This window comes from Cryptomeria japonica, chromosome 7 (genome assembly GCF_030272615.1).
Source record: "Cryptomeria japonica chromosome 7, Sugi_1.0, whole genome shotgun sequence".
Classification (NCBI taxonomy): domain Eukaryota; kingdom Viridiplantae; phylum Streptophyta; class Pinopsida; order Cupressales; family Cupressaceae; genus Cryptomeria; species Cryptomeria japonica.
Genome location: NC_081411.1, coordinates 633,959,721 through 633,974,548, shown reverse-complemented (window position 1 = coordinate 633,974,548; position 14,828 = coordinate 633,959,721).

Here is a 14,828-nt window from a genome sequence, read left to right as displayed (position 1 = left end):
CATAGATTTAGGATGATCATAAGGTATTGGTAAGTGAACAACGTTTTATAAAATTGAAGATCAAATCTTATCATGATGAAGTTTTGTGTGATATTATGCCTATTGATGTAGGTCATATCTTGTTGGGTAGACCTTGGTAGTATGATACACAAGCAATGTATGATGGAACAAAGAATATATATACTATTGTTGCAAATGGGATGAAACTTCTTGATGAAAATTTGAAGAGTGAAGTTTTTATTAGTGCTAGAATTTTTTTAGTAGATGGAATGAAATTTCTAAATGGGATAAGACATGAGAATATGTGTTTTTCTTTAGTTCCTAAAAAGACTGAAAAAATTCAGAGCATGGAGAAGAAAAATGAGAGATAAAAGAGTTGCTAATAGAATACAAGGACATCATTTCAGATAATGTACCTAATGGATGACCACCTATGAGGAGTATCATCCATTGCATGGACCTAATTTGTAAAGCTAAATTGCCTAATAAAGCAGTGCACCAGATGACACTAGTAGAAAATGAAGAGTTGAATAGACAAGTGTAGGAGTTATTGAAGAAGGGTTTGATCAGAGAAATTTTGAGCCCCTATGTAGTTCAAATAGTATTATCACCTAAGAAAAATGGAAAATGGAGGATGTGTACTAAATCTAGGGCAATAAACAAGATCATAGTGAAGTACAGGTTTCCTTTTCCTAGGATGGATGACATAATGGATTGTTTAAGTGGAGCCAAAAATTAAACAAAGAAATACTTAAAAAGTGGATACCATCAGATCAAAAGCAAAGGAGATGAGTCGAAGACAATGTTCAAGCCAAATGAAGGACTGTATGAATGATTGGTGATCCCTTTGGGACTGAATAATGTATTGAGTAATGTCATGAGATTGATGAATGAGGTATTGAAGAAATTATTGCGTAAGGGTTTTATTGTGTACTTAGATGAAATCTTGATTTTCAACAAGACCAAGGAAGAACATATTTTGTGTTGGTCATCAAAACTGATTAACCCAAGTACACCTACAATTGATCTATGAAGTAGCCAATTAACTTTCGCACACTGATTAAGTGTCGTGGAGTGACCTTAAAATATTACTCTTACAATAGGGGCCTGCACATGCAGGAAGGCCAAGTGCCTAGAGCTCACTGCTCAATTACAAAATAGGAAGTCACACTAACTTACAAAATGGATTATACAAATCCAATGTCTAGTACTGTTTCAAATTAGCATCTGCTATGCCAAATCTAGTACCAAATTTAGCTCTGCTTCATACATAAACCCTTAACCTATAATTCGCATATTAGGTCTGCCTTATATTCGCCTATCACATTCTTCTTAAAAAATGTTCTACAATGATCTCATACATATATGAGTCATATTACAACTCGCCATGTCGGCTTACAATGATTTTACAATTAATTACAAAATATATTATAAACAAAATTCCTCTTGGCCAACGTGCTGGTATCCTTTGTTTGTCGGTGTTCTGTGTGTTGGTGTAGAGTTTATCATTGTTGGTGCTGGTATATTGTCTTGCCAGTATCATATGATTGCAAGGTTTCCATCAATGAGAAAACCTTTAATCACCTACAATTTCTCATTGGACTGTGCATTTGCCAACATATAGAGACCTCAAAGACTGTCATAGCATCAAAGTTAAAAGGAAATGAAGTTTGTAGAAGCTTAAAAGATTAGAGTAAACAATAGAGTCATTGAGCCCTTGAAAGGAGAACACAATCCTTATGCATCATAATCAGCTATAAAAGTACGATATTGAGATAAAAAATGCAGTCCATTATTGTTGCAATATTTTTAGAAGCAGTAGTGGAGAAGACATTAGCAAGCTTCATACATAGTGAATCATATAACCAGAGTGCAAAATATCAAAAGGACATTAGCAAGGAAGCCTTCAAAACCAATGTCAAGAGATGTTCAAACTCCAAGAGGCAGGTTGTGGTAAGGCAGTGATCAGTCATGAAGCATCCATTAAAAACCACAAAACAAAGTATAACATACTTTATAGATCAGCACATGATCATTGTCAAAGGAATAAAACACGAATCAAAGCTATGGACATATATATGGATATACTCCAACATGGTACAACTTGCACAAATCTTAGTCATACTAAGGTCAAATATAGTCCATAGATTGGTATGACATGATGACTTATGACCAAGGTAGTGATTGGTATCAATAGTAACAACCCACAATCTCATTATCACTATCAAAAGGGGGATAGCATATCTATAAATGGAGATGCTTGATGGTTTCAATTAGTGTTACGTTTCTCATGATTATAGAAAGGCCAAAAAGAGGGTTGATTGGGCCACCAATGAGGCAGTACAAAGTGGGCAAATCAAGATTTGGAATAGCGAGGGGGAGCTCCCTCAAGTGACACATGACATTTTAAATTATGAAAGATATCATGGTAAACAAGGCAGTCTTTGATAAAATTTCCAGAGGTTATAGGGGTGGTCATGGTATCATGAAATGGTATCATATGTAGCCAAGAAGGAGATACATTAGTAATTGTCATATCATCTTGCATGCTTTGTGGGTTCTTTTTTCCTTTTGGAAAGGAAGCTTAATAAATATCCATTAGCTTCTAGCAGCTTCTTCCCTGCTAATTAGAAACTCCACAACAAAGAGTGGTATTTGAAGGAAATTATAGTTGACAGAAATCGATGAGAATATGGGGGAAATCACAAGCGAATAGAGGCAACTAAAATAGATAAATGGTGGGACCGTCTCCATGTTTGGGCTATGCTACAAGAAACAAAAATGACATATTATATGGAGAGAATGCAAGAAAGATGACCATAAATTACAAGTATTTTCAAAAAGGGGTGGAATAAGGGCACCTTGACCATTGGCAGTAGGAAGGTAAAGGTGAATGAGACCATGATCATTGAGGCTATGAGTCTATCAATGGATGGTATCAAATTCCATAGGGATATGAAGCTATTGGATGCTGCTGTAAAGAAATTCCCTAAGGAAAAGGAGGAGAAAGCTAGGTTGGTGAAGGGAAGTCACACTTACTACTCCCCCAAGGTAATTAAGATGATTTGGTGATGGATTTTATTTGAAATTATGGAATTTATTACTTTAGATGGTAGATTTACTAGGGTTTGTAGCTATCATTTTGTTATTCTCAACATTTCTAGTACAAGGAGAAAACTACCATCCCCTATTACTTATTTTGTGCCCTAAATGTTGGGATTACGGATTCTATCTCTAATCCCAAAACCAATCTTTGTATGCATGAGGGGCTTATGGTTGTTCTGTACAACCGTGTCAAGAATACCATGGTTTAACTAAATATTGCAAAGGTTTCTAAGTTAGATGAGGAATTGGATGATTCAGATGATGATGGTGGTGAAGGTTACGACACAGGCTGATGTTGAGGATGATTCCTATATCATTGGGTCAAGCAAGTGAAGAAGGAAAACATGGTAAGAAGATTAGGGTAAAAGGTCGGCCAGAAGGAAGTAGAAGGGGGAGGTTGATGAAATTTGGTATGAGGAAGAAGACAAGACTAAAGATCATATGGAGACTGACAGCGAGGAGGTCCAAATCCTCTCTAGCCAGAAGCATAAGGGAAAAACTATGAGAAGTGAGGATTTGGGAGCTAAGAGACATTCTCCCTTCCCTACTTGTTCTAAGGATAAGGGTCTAGATGGGGAGGACATCTTCATGAAGGAAGCTAAGAATGGAAAGTTGAAGGAGGTGGGTCTTTAGGTGAACTTGGATCTTGGGGGAGACAAGGCTCGGGATGGATCCCATCTAGATATTGAACTAAGTTTAAAAAATGGCACGGACTACTTCAATAAGGTTTTCCTTTTGGTTCAGAAGGAACTAACAACAATAAAAGTGAAACAAACCTAGGAAGCCAACAAAATTTAAACTTTAGAAGTGTGAGGCCCTACCCCGACCTGTCCTAGCATTTCAGTTATTTTCATGTTGGAACTATTATTGATGCTTCATTTCCTATGCATTATGGATATATAAATTTATATGATTCCAGGATTGGATAACATTGATATGGTATATGTCATTTATTTGAATTGTAGGACTTTATTATGATGTTATAAATATGATGCATGTCTTATGAATGGTTGAAATTTATGAGGATTATGATAATATAGTTAAGTGAATTGCTTTATGTGGATTGCATTGGATGTATGGTAAATTGATTTGTATGATTGCAATTGTATGCAGAGTAATTGAATTGTATTCCTTTTTATATGTTAAATTTATATGAGGTTATTTGGGAATTACAAATTTTTAATTGAGATGCGTAGGAAAATCATCCATGTGACCATGGAAACAATATCGAGAATCAAGCCTAGGCCTGTGTGCGATTGTGAAGCTAGGGGTTGTCTATTTGGAGAGACAAGCCCTCGTTTGTAAATTTATTTAAATTTGTAATGTTATGATTGGTTGAGTGTTTATTTTGGAAATTTTTGTAAATTATAATTTTAAAAGAGACATTTGCCATGTGTGTTTTGGTGATGTGTAATTGTATTTTTTGTAGTGTCACTTGACACATGTGTTGTAAGTTGAGTTGCAATTGTTATGTCTCTTTTTGAGGAATTTATTCTACCAATGTTTATATTTTTAATTATCTTTGATGGTCCCAAGTAAACCTAGGATAGTGAGCCATTAGGAGGGTCAACTCAGAGTTGAATGGTAGGTAAACTTTGGGTGGACTTCCAAGAGGTTAAACTAACTCCTGGGGCCAAGTTTGGGGCATTTTTAGTGGGCCATATAATGTACCTATGGATGAAGGCCAAATTTGGCCATGTTTCCACTCCCTAGGAATTTTTTAACCTCCCCAAAAAGTGAGCTTCCCAAGTTGGCCAAATTTCATCTTTAGAAGAGCCTTCCTTGGTTAGATAACCCACTTCATGAGTGTCATTCCTTTTCCCCATTCCATTTCCCTTTTTGAGGTGCCTTGGTTAGGGAGTGTGTAAGGTTTTGGGAAGACCAACCAATGAGCATCCTTCGCCCTTCCCAAGTGGGTTGGAAAGAGTGAGGTGTGGCTTCATAGGGAATAGTTTGGAAGGGAAGAGTTTGATCACCCACTCTCCATTTTGGAGACTTAGGATTTGCAGATTTTTTGAAAAAAGGATAGAATAGGAAAGTTTTGGCCAAGTCTTGACAAGAAAGAAGTGTGGATTTGGGCAACTCTACTCCAAACTATCCCTTGCATCCCTTTGGTAGATTCAAGGTTGGTTTAATCTCTATCTTTGTATGTTGTAAATTTGTTTTGAAAGATTGTATGTATTTCATTGTTTTCTCCCATTGTGATTTTATCTGTGAAGAAAGATGTGTTATCTTTCCTTTGTTTTTGGTTGAGCATTTTTTTTATGTTTTGTGAGTATTCAAGGCCAAACTCACCATTGGGAGGGTAGAGTGGCCTTGGGGTGAAGGGTTGTTTCACAGCCTTAGAGTGAGAGGCTCTCTTTGGAAGAGAGTGATCTCAAGGGATTTTTGTGACCCTTGCTGCATAGTTTTTGTTTATGCATTTGGGGGTCATAAGGGGAGATTTGATGGCTTGTATGCCTTGGGGGTCATAAGGAATGGTTGGGACAAGTTTGGAACTTGTGATGTGTTCTTGGTTGCCTTGCAATGGAATTGTGTTTCTACTATTTGCACTTTCTCCTCAAGGTACTTAGTCCACCTTCACCCATGTGAAAATCACATATGTGATGATGTTAAGCCTTGGGATGGGAATGTGTTTGTTGTGAGTTTTATCTTGCTTTCTTGCTTGTGTATTTCTTGTGTGTAACCCGTCTAGGTCTTGGTTCTCCAAGGTCGAGGGTGGCTTCTAGTATTCCTAGGTTGGGAGGTGAGCCTCCATGGTCACAACCTTAAAGCTTTGTATTGCAGGTTTGCTTGGAAAAAGGAAGAAAAGAAAAGGTAGGAGTGATACCTATTATTATTTGTTTTAGTTGCATAGAAAGAAATTTATTTATTTTGAAAGCCCTCATTTAGTAGAAATTGGAGGCTAAGTTGGGTATTCACCATTTTTGTAAAAGTTACTATGTTGGAAATAAAAGTATTTCTTAAACCATGTTTTATCATGAAATAAAAAGTATCCTATTATTAGATTTGATTTTTGCAAGGAAGAAATAAAATAAATTTGGAGTATGTTTCTATAGTTTGTGACTTATTATTTATTTGTATTTACTTCTTACAAATAAAAGTTATTTCTACCCTTTTAAGCATATTGTAGAATGAATGGAAATAAATGAAATATTAAAGCATGAATGCTAGTAAGAGAAAATAAAATATTTACTTCTATTTATTTATTTCAAAATGTAAAATATGGAAAATAGGTTTTAGTCTGATTATTAATATTGCATTTAACATGATAGTAATGGTTTAAATGATTTTTAGGCATTAATAGTTACTATTGTAATTTATTTATTTTTGCTATTTTTTCCCTTTTAAAAATGCAGAAAATAAACCTAGATAAATTAATCTCTCTCTAACGTTCACTATATGTTTTTAAAAAAAAAGAGTTGCATTTACTTAAATATGTAATAATCTGTCTTAATGTGTTTTAGAGAATATAGATCTAAACATAGAAGAGGGCTCAAGTTATCCAATAGATTTTTTTAAAAAACTATTAATTTTATATGCCTTGTATAATTAAAATGATCAACTATATGCTCACATAGATTTATATTCACTTTAAATAAAAAAAAAATGAAATATTTAACAAATTTGAATGTTGTCTTATTTTATTTTGATGGTCACTATACTTTATTGTTGCACATTATAAATAAAAATAGACTTTATTCATCTAATATATATATATACACATGTACATGTTTTAAATGTACATTTATATATATAAATATATATATCTAAGGTTTTAAGTTTTAAAAATATATATATAAATAAATTAAAACCCTCCCCTCACCTCGAGGTTACCCTAGAGCCGAAGCTCCCGTAGGCTCCCCTGGGTGGCTCAGGCCCTCTATGGGTCACAAACCATAGAGGCACTGAGGTGCTGTTGTGGGCCGAGGCCCACAGAGGCACCACGAGGCCGCTGTGGGCCGCGACCCGCAGGGGTGGCCTTGGCTGGCACTGCGGGCCATGTCCTGTAGGGACACAACAACATCACTGCTGCGGGTGGCATCACCCCCCGCCACCACATAAACCCTGTGCCCTCCCCTTGTGTTATCAATCCCGTGACCTCTATGCATTATTTTCATCGCTGCCATTGTTTAATGAAACCCTCCGCCATATCTCCACCATTGCTTCATCCCAACCCCTGCATAACATGTAAAACCCTAACCTGAATCTTGGGTTAGGGTATACAAAGAGTAAGAAAGGTTTGTGTGTTTAGATAGGTTTTATAAGATTTTTAGTTAGGTTAAAAAAATAAAAGAAGATAGAAATAAAAGTTTTAATATTAAAAGGTTTAAAAATAAAAGTGGGGGGAAACCCCTTCCAAAATTGGAAAGGTTGATCCGACATATAATTAGTATTAGGGGTATTTAATTTATTTTAGATGGGGTTTATTGTTTTGTCTTATCTTTTAATTGTCCTATTAAATATTTATTTCTAGGCTATATATATATATATATGTTTAGAGTTAAATTATTTTTGGTTTATTTTATTAATTAGTATTAATAATAGTCTATTGTTAATATTTAGCCATAGGAGATTATTTCTAGTCCACTTTAATTTTGGCATTTTAGGAATAAATTATAGGGAAATTTTTATTAGGGATTTAGTTAACCCTCTAGTCGAATTTAGTCGCATTTTATACTTGCTCAATTAATTATTAAATTTAATAATCTAAGTGTCAACATTAATTTGATTAATTCCTAGAGCATTTAAATGTTTATTTGAGATTAGCAATATCTCTTGGCTAATTAGTTAAAGATTATTTGTTTAAATTGAATTATTAGTTAATGAAATAATAATGACACTTTTGGAGAATTATTTCAGCATTTATTTATTTTCGCATACATGGTTAAGTTAATTAGATTAACTGTAGTAAAACACTCTTTTATATTTCGAGTTAACCTATAGTTAAGACAAGACTTAATTATTGCATCTTTAATTTAGCATAATTAGTTTTATTAGGATGTTTAAAAAAAAAAATTGTTGTTCCATTTTTGCTCAAAAGTTTGGGCATAACAAGAAGCTATTGGCACTGGTAAATTCAGTTCCCTCCCTGATTTTTTAAGTGAGCTTACCAAGGCAATTAGTAACGTAGAGGAAATCATTAATTCCCAACTAAATAGCTACAAAATCTTGAAAAATAGAGCTGGGGCTACTGAAAAAAGGTTGGAATGGGTTGAGAATACACTCAAAAAGATTGGGGAGTAGAATCATAAGATTTTAAAGGCCACCTCTGAAATCATTAAGGTTCTTATCAACAAGATTGAAAGTGACCAAGTGGAAAAGGCCTACGGGGACACCACTGAGGTGAAGGAAGACACCCCTAAAGATAAGGAGACCAATCATGGTTGAATAAATCGCACAAGCACTACAAAAAAGCAAAGCCAAAGCAGGGAGATTGAGGAAATCAAGCGGACTGCTGAGAACATGGAGCAATTGGAGCTCAAAGTTGCCGATTTGCTAAAGAACTTTACCTAGCCTTGGCTTTTTTCTATTTTTTTTGCTATCTTATCTTTAGGTTCTATGTGTTGTATCTTTATGCTGCTGGCTTTTTGCTTGCTGGTCAGTTGATTTTTCTATGTTTGTTGCCTCTTTCTTTTTCGGTATGCTCTAATGGCTATCTTTTGATCTAATGTTGTAAAGGGTTTTAGGGGCCCTTCAAAACCTATTTTCCCCTAATCTAAAACATATGTAGAATAATCATAATCATAGAGATTGTAGTTTGAGATTATTAAAAAGAGTGCCTATTAATGTTCTTGCAAGCATTCAAAATTCTAATCATGAACAGATTACAAAGTTTGAGGATGCAATGCAACAATAGTATAAAGGACCAACATTCATAAGATTTTAAGAAGGGCAATATCTGATGATTACTTTTTAGAAGTTAAGAATGTCCACCAAGAGCAATATGATAGTTAGGAGACACGAAAATCACATCTGGAAAATAATTGTTTAAGGCTATAGCTATAAACATGGAAATTGGTCTCAGGAATATCATAGAGAAAAACAAAGAAGTCGAGGATATTTTTAAAGATATAGTCATAGTGTTTTGGTGATATTGTGAAAACCCAGAATTGGATTTTCACGATTTGTACACAGTGATTAAAAGAATTCAAAACATAATGACCTAGAAAATCTCGTTTAAAACCCAGTTAATGGATTTTGAGAAACTTTTATCAATCAGTAAAATAAATATGTTGTCAATAATAGTAGTAAAGAGAATCTTCCAAGGCAAATGTTATTATCATAATTGCAAAGAATGAATGAAGAAAATACCACAGGAACCTCTTGCACTTACAATCATAATTGATGCATTTCTAAATTTGGTGTAAGGATGCAGATAAATAAACAAAAGTCTCATAACATGTACAAATCTTATGGAGTAGCATATATAGTCACAAGATGTTTGGTAGCACCAGTTGCCTAGTAGAGGGTCACTATCACACAATTTGCAGATCAAAAGATGATAGATACATAGTCTTCTACATAGAACAGTAAATAAACAAAGAAAAGAATGTATACAAAATGCAACCATTTGCCATTGATTTTTTTTTTAGAAGATAAAGAATAGAGAGACAATAAGAAGGGTTTTCAGGCTTTCAACATAATGTTCAGTCAATAATAGAGAATGGTAAGCTAGCTCAAAACCCTTGCATAAATAGTTATAAAACCTATTCATGATTAACATCTGAGTAATGCATATAAAAAGAAGATGTCAAGATAATAAGAGTAGAAATATTTATAATCTTCATTCTATGCTTAAATATGAAGTAGAGCTACAACATTTGCTTATAAATTTCCAAAAAAAAATGACAATAGGAAAGAAATCATGCATACCATGCACATTCCGAGCCCATATGCCTTCTAAAACCTCTGTACAAGTCATCTCAAGCTCCAAACCCTACTTTCAAAAGTTAGAGATGCATTTATTGGCCAACAAAGAGCTCACCCTGATAGTTCCAGATAACACAAAGTGAAATGCATCTTTCTAGGGTTCGATGTCATTCCATGTACTATGTAAAAAATAAGGCTTTCTCTTTTCTTTTATTTTTATTTTTAGAAACAAATGCTACATATAATGTAACTTATTGTGCATGACTTCTATTTCATTAAACCTAGGCTTATTATTGAAAAGTTGCAAAGACAGAAGAACCCTAATTATAAATTTTAGTTTAATATATATTGATTAAAGGTTTAATACTCAAAATCCCTAATCAATATGTCTTAAAGCTATAATAGATGCACTTTATTTTCTTTTAAGTAATTGTTATTTCTATAATTTAATATTAATTTATCAAAGATTCATCTTATTAAAATCTTGATAAATTAATATTAAATTATAAAAAATCAAAAGAAATTAAAAATAATGTATTTAAATGTCTAAAATAAAACGAGTTGTTTTATTTTGAATATTAAAATAATATATTATTTTAAGAGGAGATAAAAGTATCATGCAACTATGAGGGTGGGGATTTCTTTTTTTTTCCTCGAGCTATATTTGACAAAGCAACATGCAAATATTGCAGACAGAGGGTTTTTTTTTTTCTTCAAAGCTATATTTGGTCGGATTTCATGCAGATTTTGAGTGGAAGGGCTATTTTCTTTTTCATTTCTATATTTAGCTCAAGTTGCCATACATACTTTTCAGAAGTGGGGGTCTTTCTTAGGTGAGCTATTTTTGGCAGAGTGGCAGTTCTATTTTCAGTAGAGGGGTGTTTTTCCAGTGCATAATCTATTTTGGCACAACAGGGCATGTAGATTTTTGGGACAAGTTGTTTTTTCAGTGGAGCTATTTTGGTGAGATTGGTAGTTCTATATTTGGAAGGAGGGTGTTTTTTTCGTGCAACACATTTGGGGTCCTATTTTGAGCATTGGATATTATTTTTGGCAGGGTTATGCATGAGTTTTTTATGCCATTTTGGGCAATTTCGCCCAAGGATTTTTCTCATGTAGCTTTTTATATTGTAGGGTTTTGGATGAGATATTCTTCATGATATCTACATATTCTTCTAGTCTCCTTTTTTCCCTTTGATTCTTTCTTTTTTAAATACACATTTTTGCAAAAATTGCATTGTATCTCAACACATTAGTGTTTTTTTCATTTTATATTGTAGGATTCCTTTGATATTATAGATTTTCATGTGTTTGCCTTGGTAACTGTGCATGTTCACTTTGCCGATTTGACAAAAAATAATTGTGTTTTGATCCAAAAATGTTTGAATTTTAGTTTCTTTCATGTGCATGTATCCTTTCTTTTCAAATAATAATAGATTTTAGGTTGTGTAGAAGAGATAATTGTAAATTTTGTTGTGAAACTAATTTTCTTTCCAAGGTTATGATTTCCTTAGCCTTCCTCGAAAATGTTTATGTGGTTGAAGAGTACAATTACTTTGTGTGGGAGAATTTGTATCATATTTTTGTGAGTTTTTACGCTATTAACATTATAATCTTTGTGTATCACCTTCTAGTTTAGTTGTAGATTTCAGTATTTTTAGATTATTTCTCTCTTTTCCAGATCAGTATTTTAGTTTTTAGGAGGGATTCAAGGGAAGTTGGCCCATAACCCAAAGATTAACCTTCACCTTGAGCAACCCATAGGCTCGAAGGTGTTTCCATGTTTCACATGATTGCTTGGTTTAGCACTTAGCATGATAGGTGCAATCCTTCATGGCAACAGGAATGTTTTGACATTATTTCTAACCAATCCAAGATGAGACTAAATTAGATGAACTTTAGACCTATACAGGGAAATACTATTTTATATGCATGTAACAAACTTGGTCATATAGCAAAATATTGAAGATGTAGGAATGCTCCAAAAACAAGAATAAATAAGATAAAAAGGAAAAAAAGATGATTGAAGAAGTTAGAGAGAAGCATAAGAAAATGTGGATTAAGAAGGAAGATTCAAATTTTTAGAATGGCTCCACACCCAATTCTGGTGTTCGTACCACATCTGGTAACTAAGGCATTTTGGCCTTAGGGGGAAGCTTTCCATGTGAATTCTTAAAATCTCATTTTCACAGAACCATAACCAGTCAAGGATGTTTGCAGGTGGAGAAGATTAGTTGTACAATTGATATCCATTAGATTACATGTTTATCTGAGCATCCAATGATGAATTTATGAAGATACAAGGTATTCGGTGAATCCTTAGGGTTGTGCATTTATTATAGCTTAAAGTTAGGTTTTCAGAGATAAAAAGGGTACTCTATCATTCATTCTTAATATTGTGAATGTGAGAGAGAAAAGAAAAGAGAAAGGCAAATGAGATTGAGTAGTAATTATTGATCTTGAAGTGATCCAAAAATGACTCCTAGCATCCAGTTGAATCTGAAAAGGTATATATTCATGTTCGAAGCTCATTTTCATACCCCAATTTTTTAATGGCATCTTCTTCTAGTGTTGCTACTTCTATGGTGGTTGAGATTACTAAAAGGCCAAGGCCAGTGTTTAAGAAAAATCCATTCAAATTAGTTGAAGAGGATTCAAAAGGTACATTTTCCTCTGTACCGTATGACGTATTGCATTATCAAGACATAAGGGCATATATCCACTTTAACATTGAGGAAATTTGGAATACAGATATGATATATCTTCACACCAAGCATATCATGGAAGGAATGGGGAAACTAAAGCCTGAATTTAAATCATTGCAAGATAAGGGTTCTATTTAGTTTGTTAATTTTCTGGTGTTCGACGACCCCAAATAGGTAAGGTACATTTTCAGCTGAATTCATGTGAAGTTTATATGGTTGGACAAACCTCAAAAAATCATGAAGCAAGCAATTCAAGGTATAACCTATTTTAGTGTAGTTGATGAGAACCCTTATTTGAGGAATGCTAAGAATACATTGGTGACACAGGTTACTAGTTCTCAGTATGATAGTCACTCGATGCCAATCAATGATATTATTGTGCATGATGTGATATTTTCCTTGAGAAGATAAAACAAGACAAGAAACATGTATTCAAATTTTGTTCTCTAATTGTTTGTTTAGATTTCTACTTATTGAATGAAATTCCCAGAATTGGAAAGGTGTAATGATCTTATGATAAGCCAGTGTCAGTTCAAATCAAGATTTTTTTTGCATTGCTTGGGTGATACTACAACGCATAAATCATCTTTATGGGGTTAATTTAAATCATTCTAGGAAATGATGCAGAGTAGAGAGAGGATCCAAAAAGATATTGTTGAGAAGCATGAAAATACAATCTGTTTCATTGCATTATGTTGTCATTGATGTCAATAGTTGAAAAGTTGCAATGGATACAGATGTAGAGATGAATAGTGCCACAATGAACAAATGCAGCTTGACAGATAATATGCAATGTAATAGCTCCACACCCAATAGTCAAAGATGAAAAGGCATGCATAGACATCATATTCAATAGAGATGAAACAATGATGAATATCCTAGAGTAAAGATCAAATTGGTGGATATGGTCTAGTATTAGGTTAGCAAAAGTGAGTAGACTTCATTATATATTTATATAGGATGAACAAGCATGGAGTTAGCAAAGGAATTTAGTCAAATACCATAGAGATGACCATTGGAAGTTTATTTGGTTTTGTTTTTGGTCAAACAAGACAAGGTCATAAATTTCTACTGCTATTGAGAAAAGAGATCTAACTCAAAAAATGTGTAGGTGTAAAAATGTATAACACATCATGTTAGTCGCACTCAGTTATAGGTAGTGTTAGTCACCACACCATGTTAGTCACACAAAGGGATATAGAAGGAATGATTGACATGTTCTATTGGGACATGCAATTGGACAAGGAAGACACAAGTCATTAATTTGGAAATGCATTGGACAAATTGGGCTGAGTAAAAAAAACTATGGTTGTAGTTTGACTAACATGTCATGTTAGTCACACTTTGCTACATTACTATGCACATAACTAACCATGTTATCGGTATTGGTATCTTTTAGTCAACTAATTGCATTGACCAAAGGCTATTGCAACAAGGTAAAGGAGAAGTGCATAACAAATACGCTGGAGATGTACATTGTTGGCATATGCACACTCCAATGAGACATTGTAGGTGATTGAAGCTTTTGTCATTGGTGGCAACCTTACAATCATATGGCACTGGCAAGGCATTACACTGACACTAGCAAGATCAAACTCTACACTGGCACTCAGACCACGAGCACTAGCAGAGAAAGGAAGCATACCGGCATAGAGGCCGATAGGATTTTTGTTATAATATATTTTGTTTATTATTGTAAAATCATTGTAAGCTGACTTGGCATGATGTAAAATGACTCCTATATAAAGAGAGATCATTATAGAACAAAAAAAGATGATGTAAGAGAGATATTAAAGAATGTAATTAGGCAGACCTATTATGCAAAATATAGGTTAAGGGTTTATGTAAGAAGTAGAGCAGAAAATGGTACTGGATCTGGCATTATAGATTCTATTCTGAAGTAGTACAAGACACTAGATTTATATAGTCCATTTTGTAAGTCAATGGGACTTCCCATTGAGTAGTGAGCTCTAGGCACTTAGCCTTCCTGCATGTGTAGGCCCCCTTTTGTAAGTAATATTCTCTTATTGGCCAATAAGTGACTATTGTGGGTCACAAATCCCACCGAGGTTTTTCCCACACTGGGTTTCCTCGTTAAATCATTGTGTTATGGTGTCTCTTTCATGTGGTTTTTTATATCTCTAT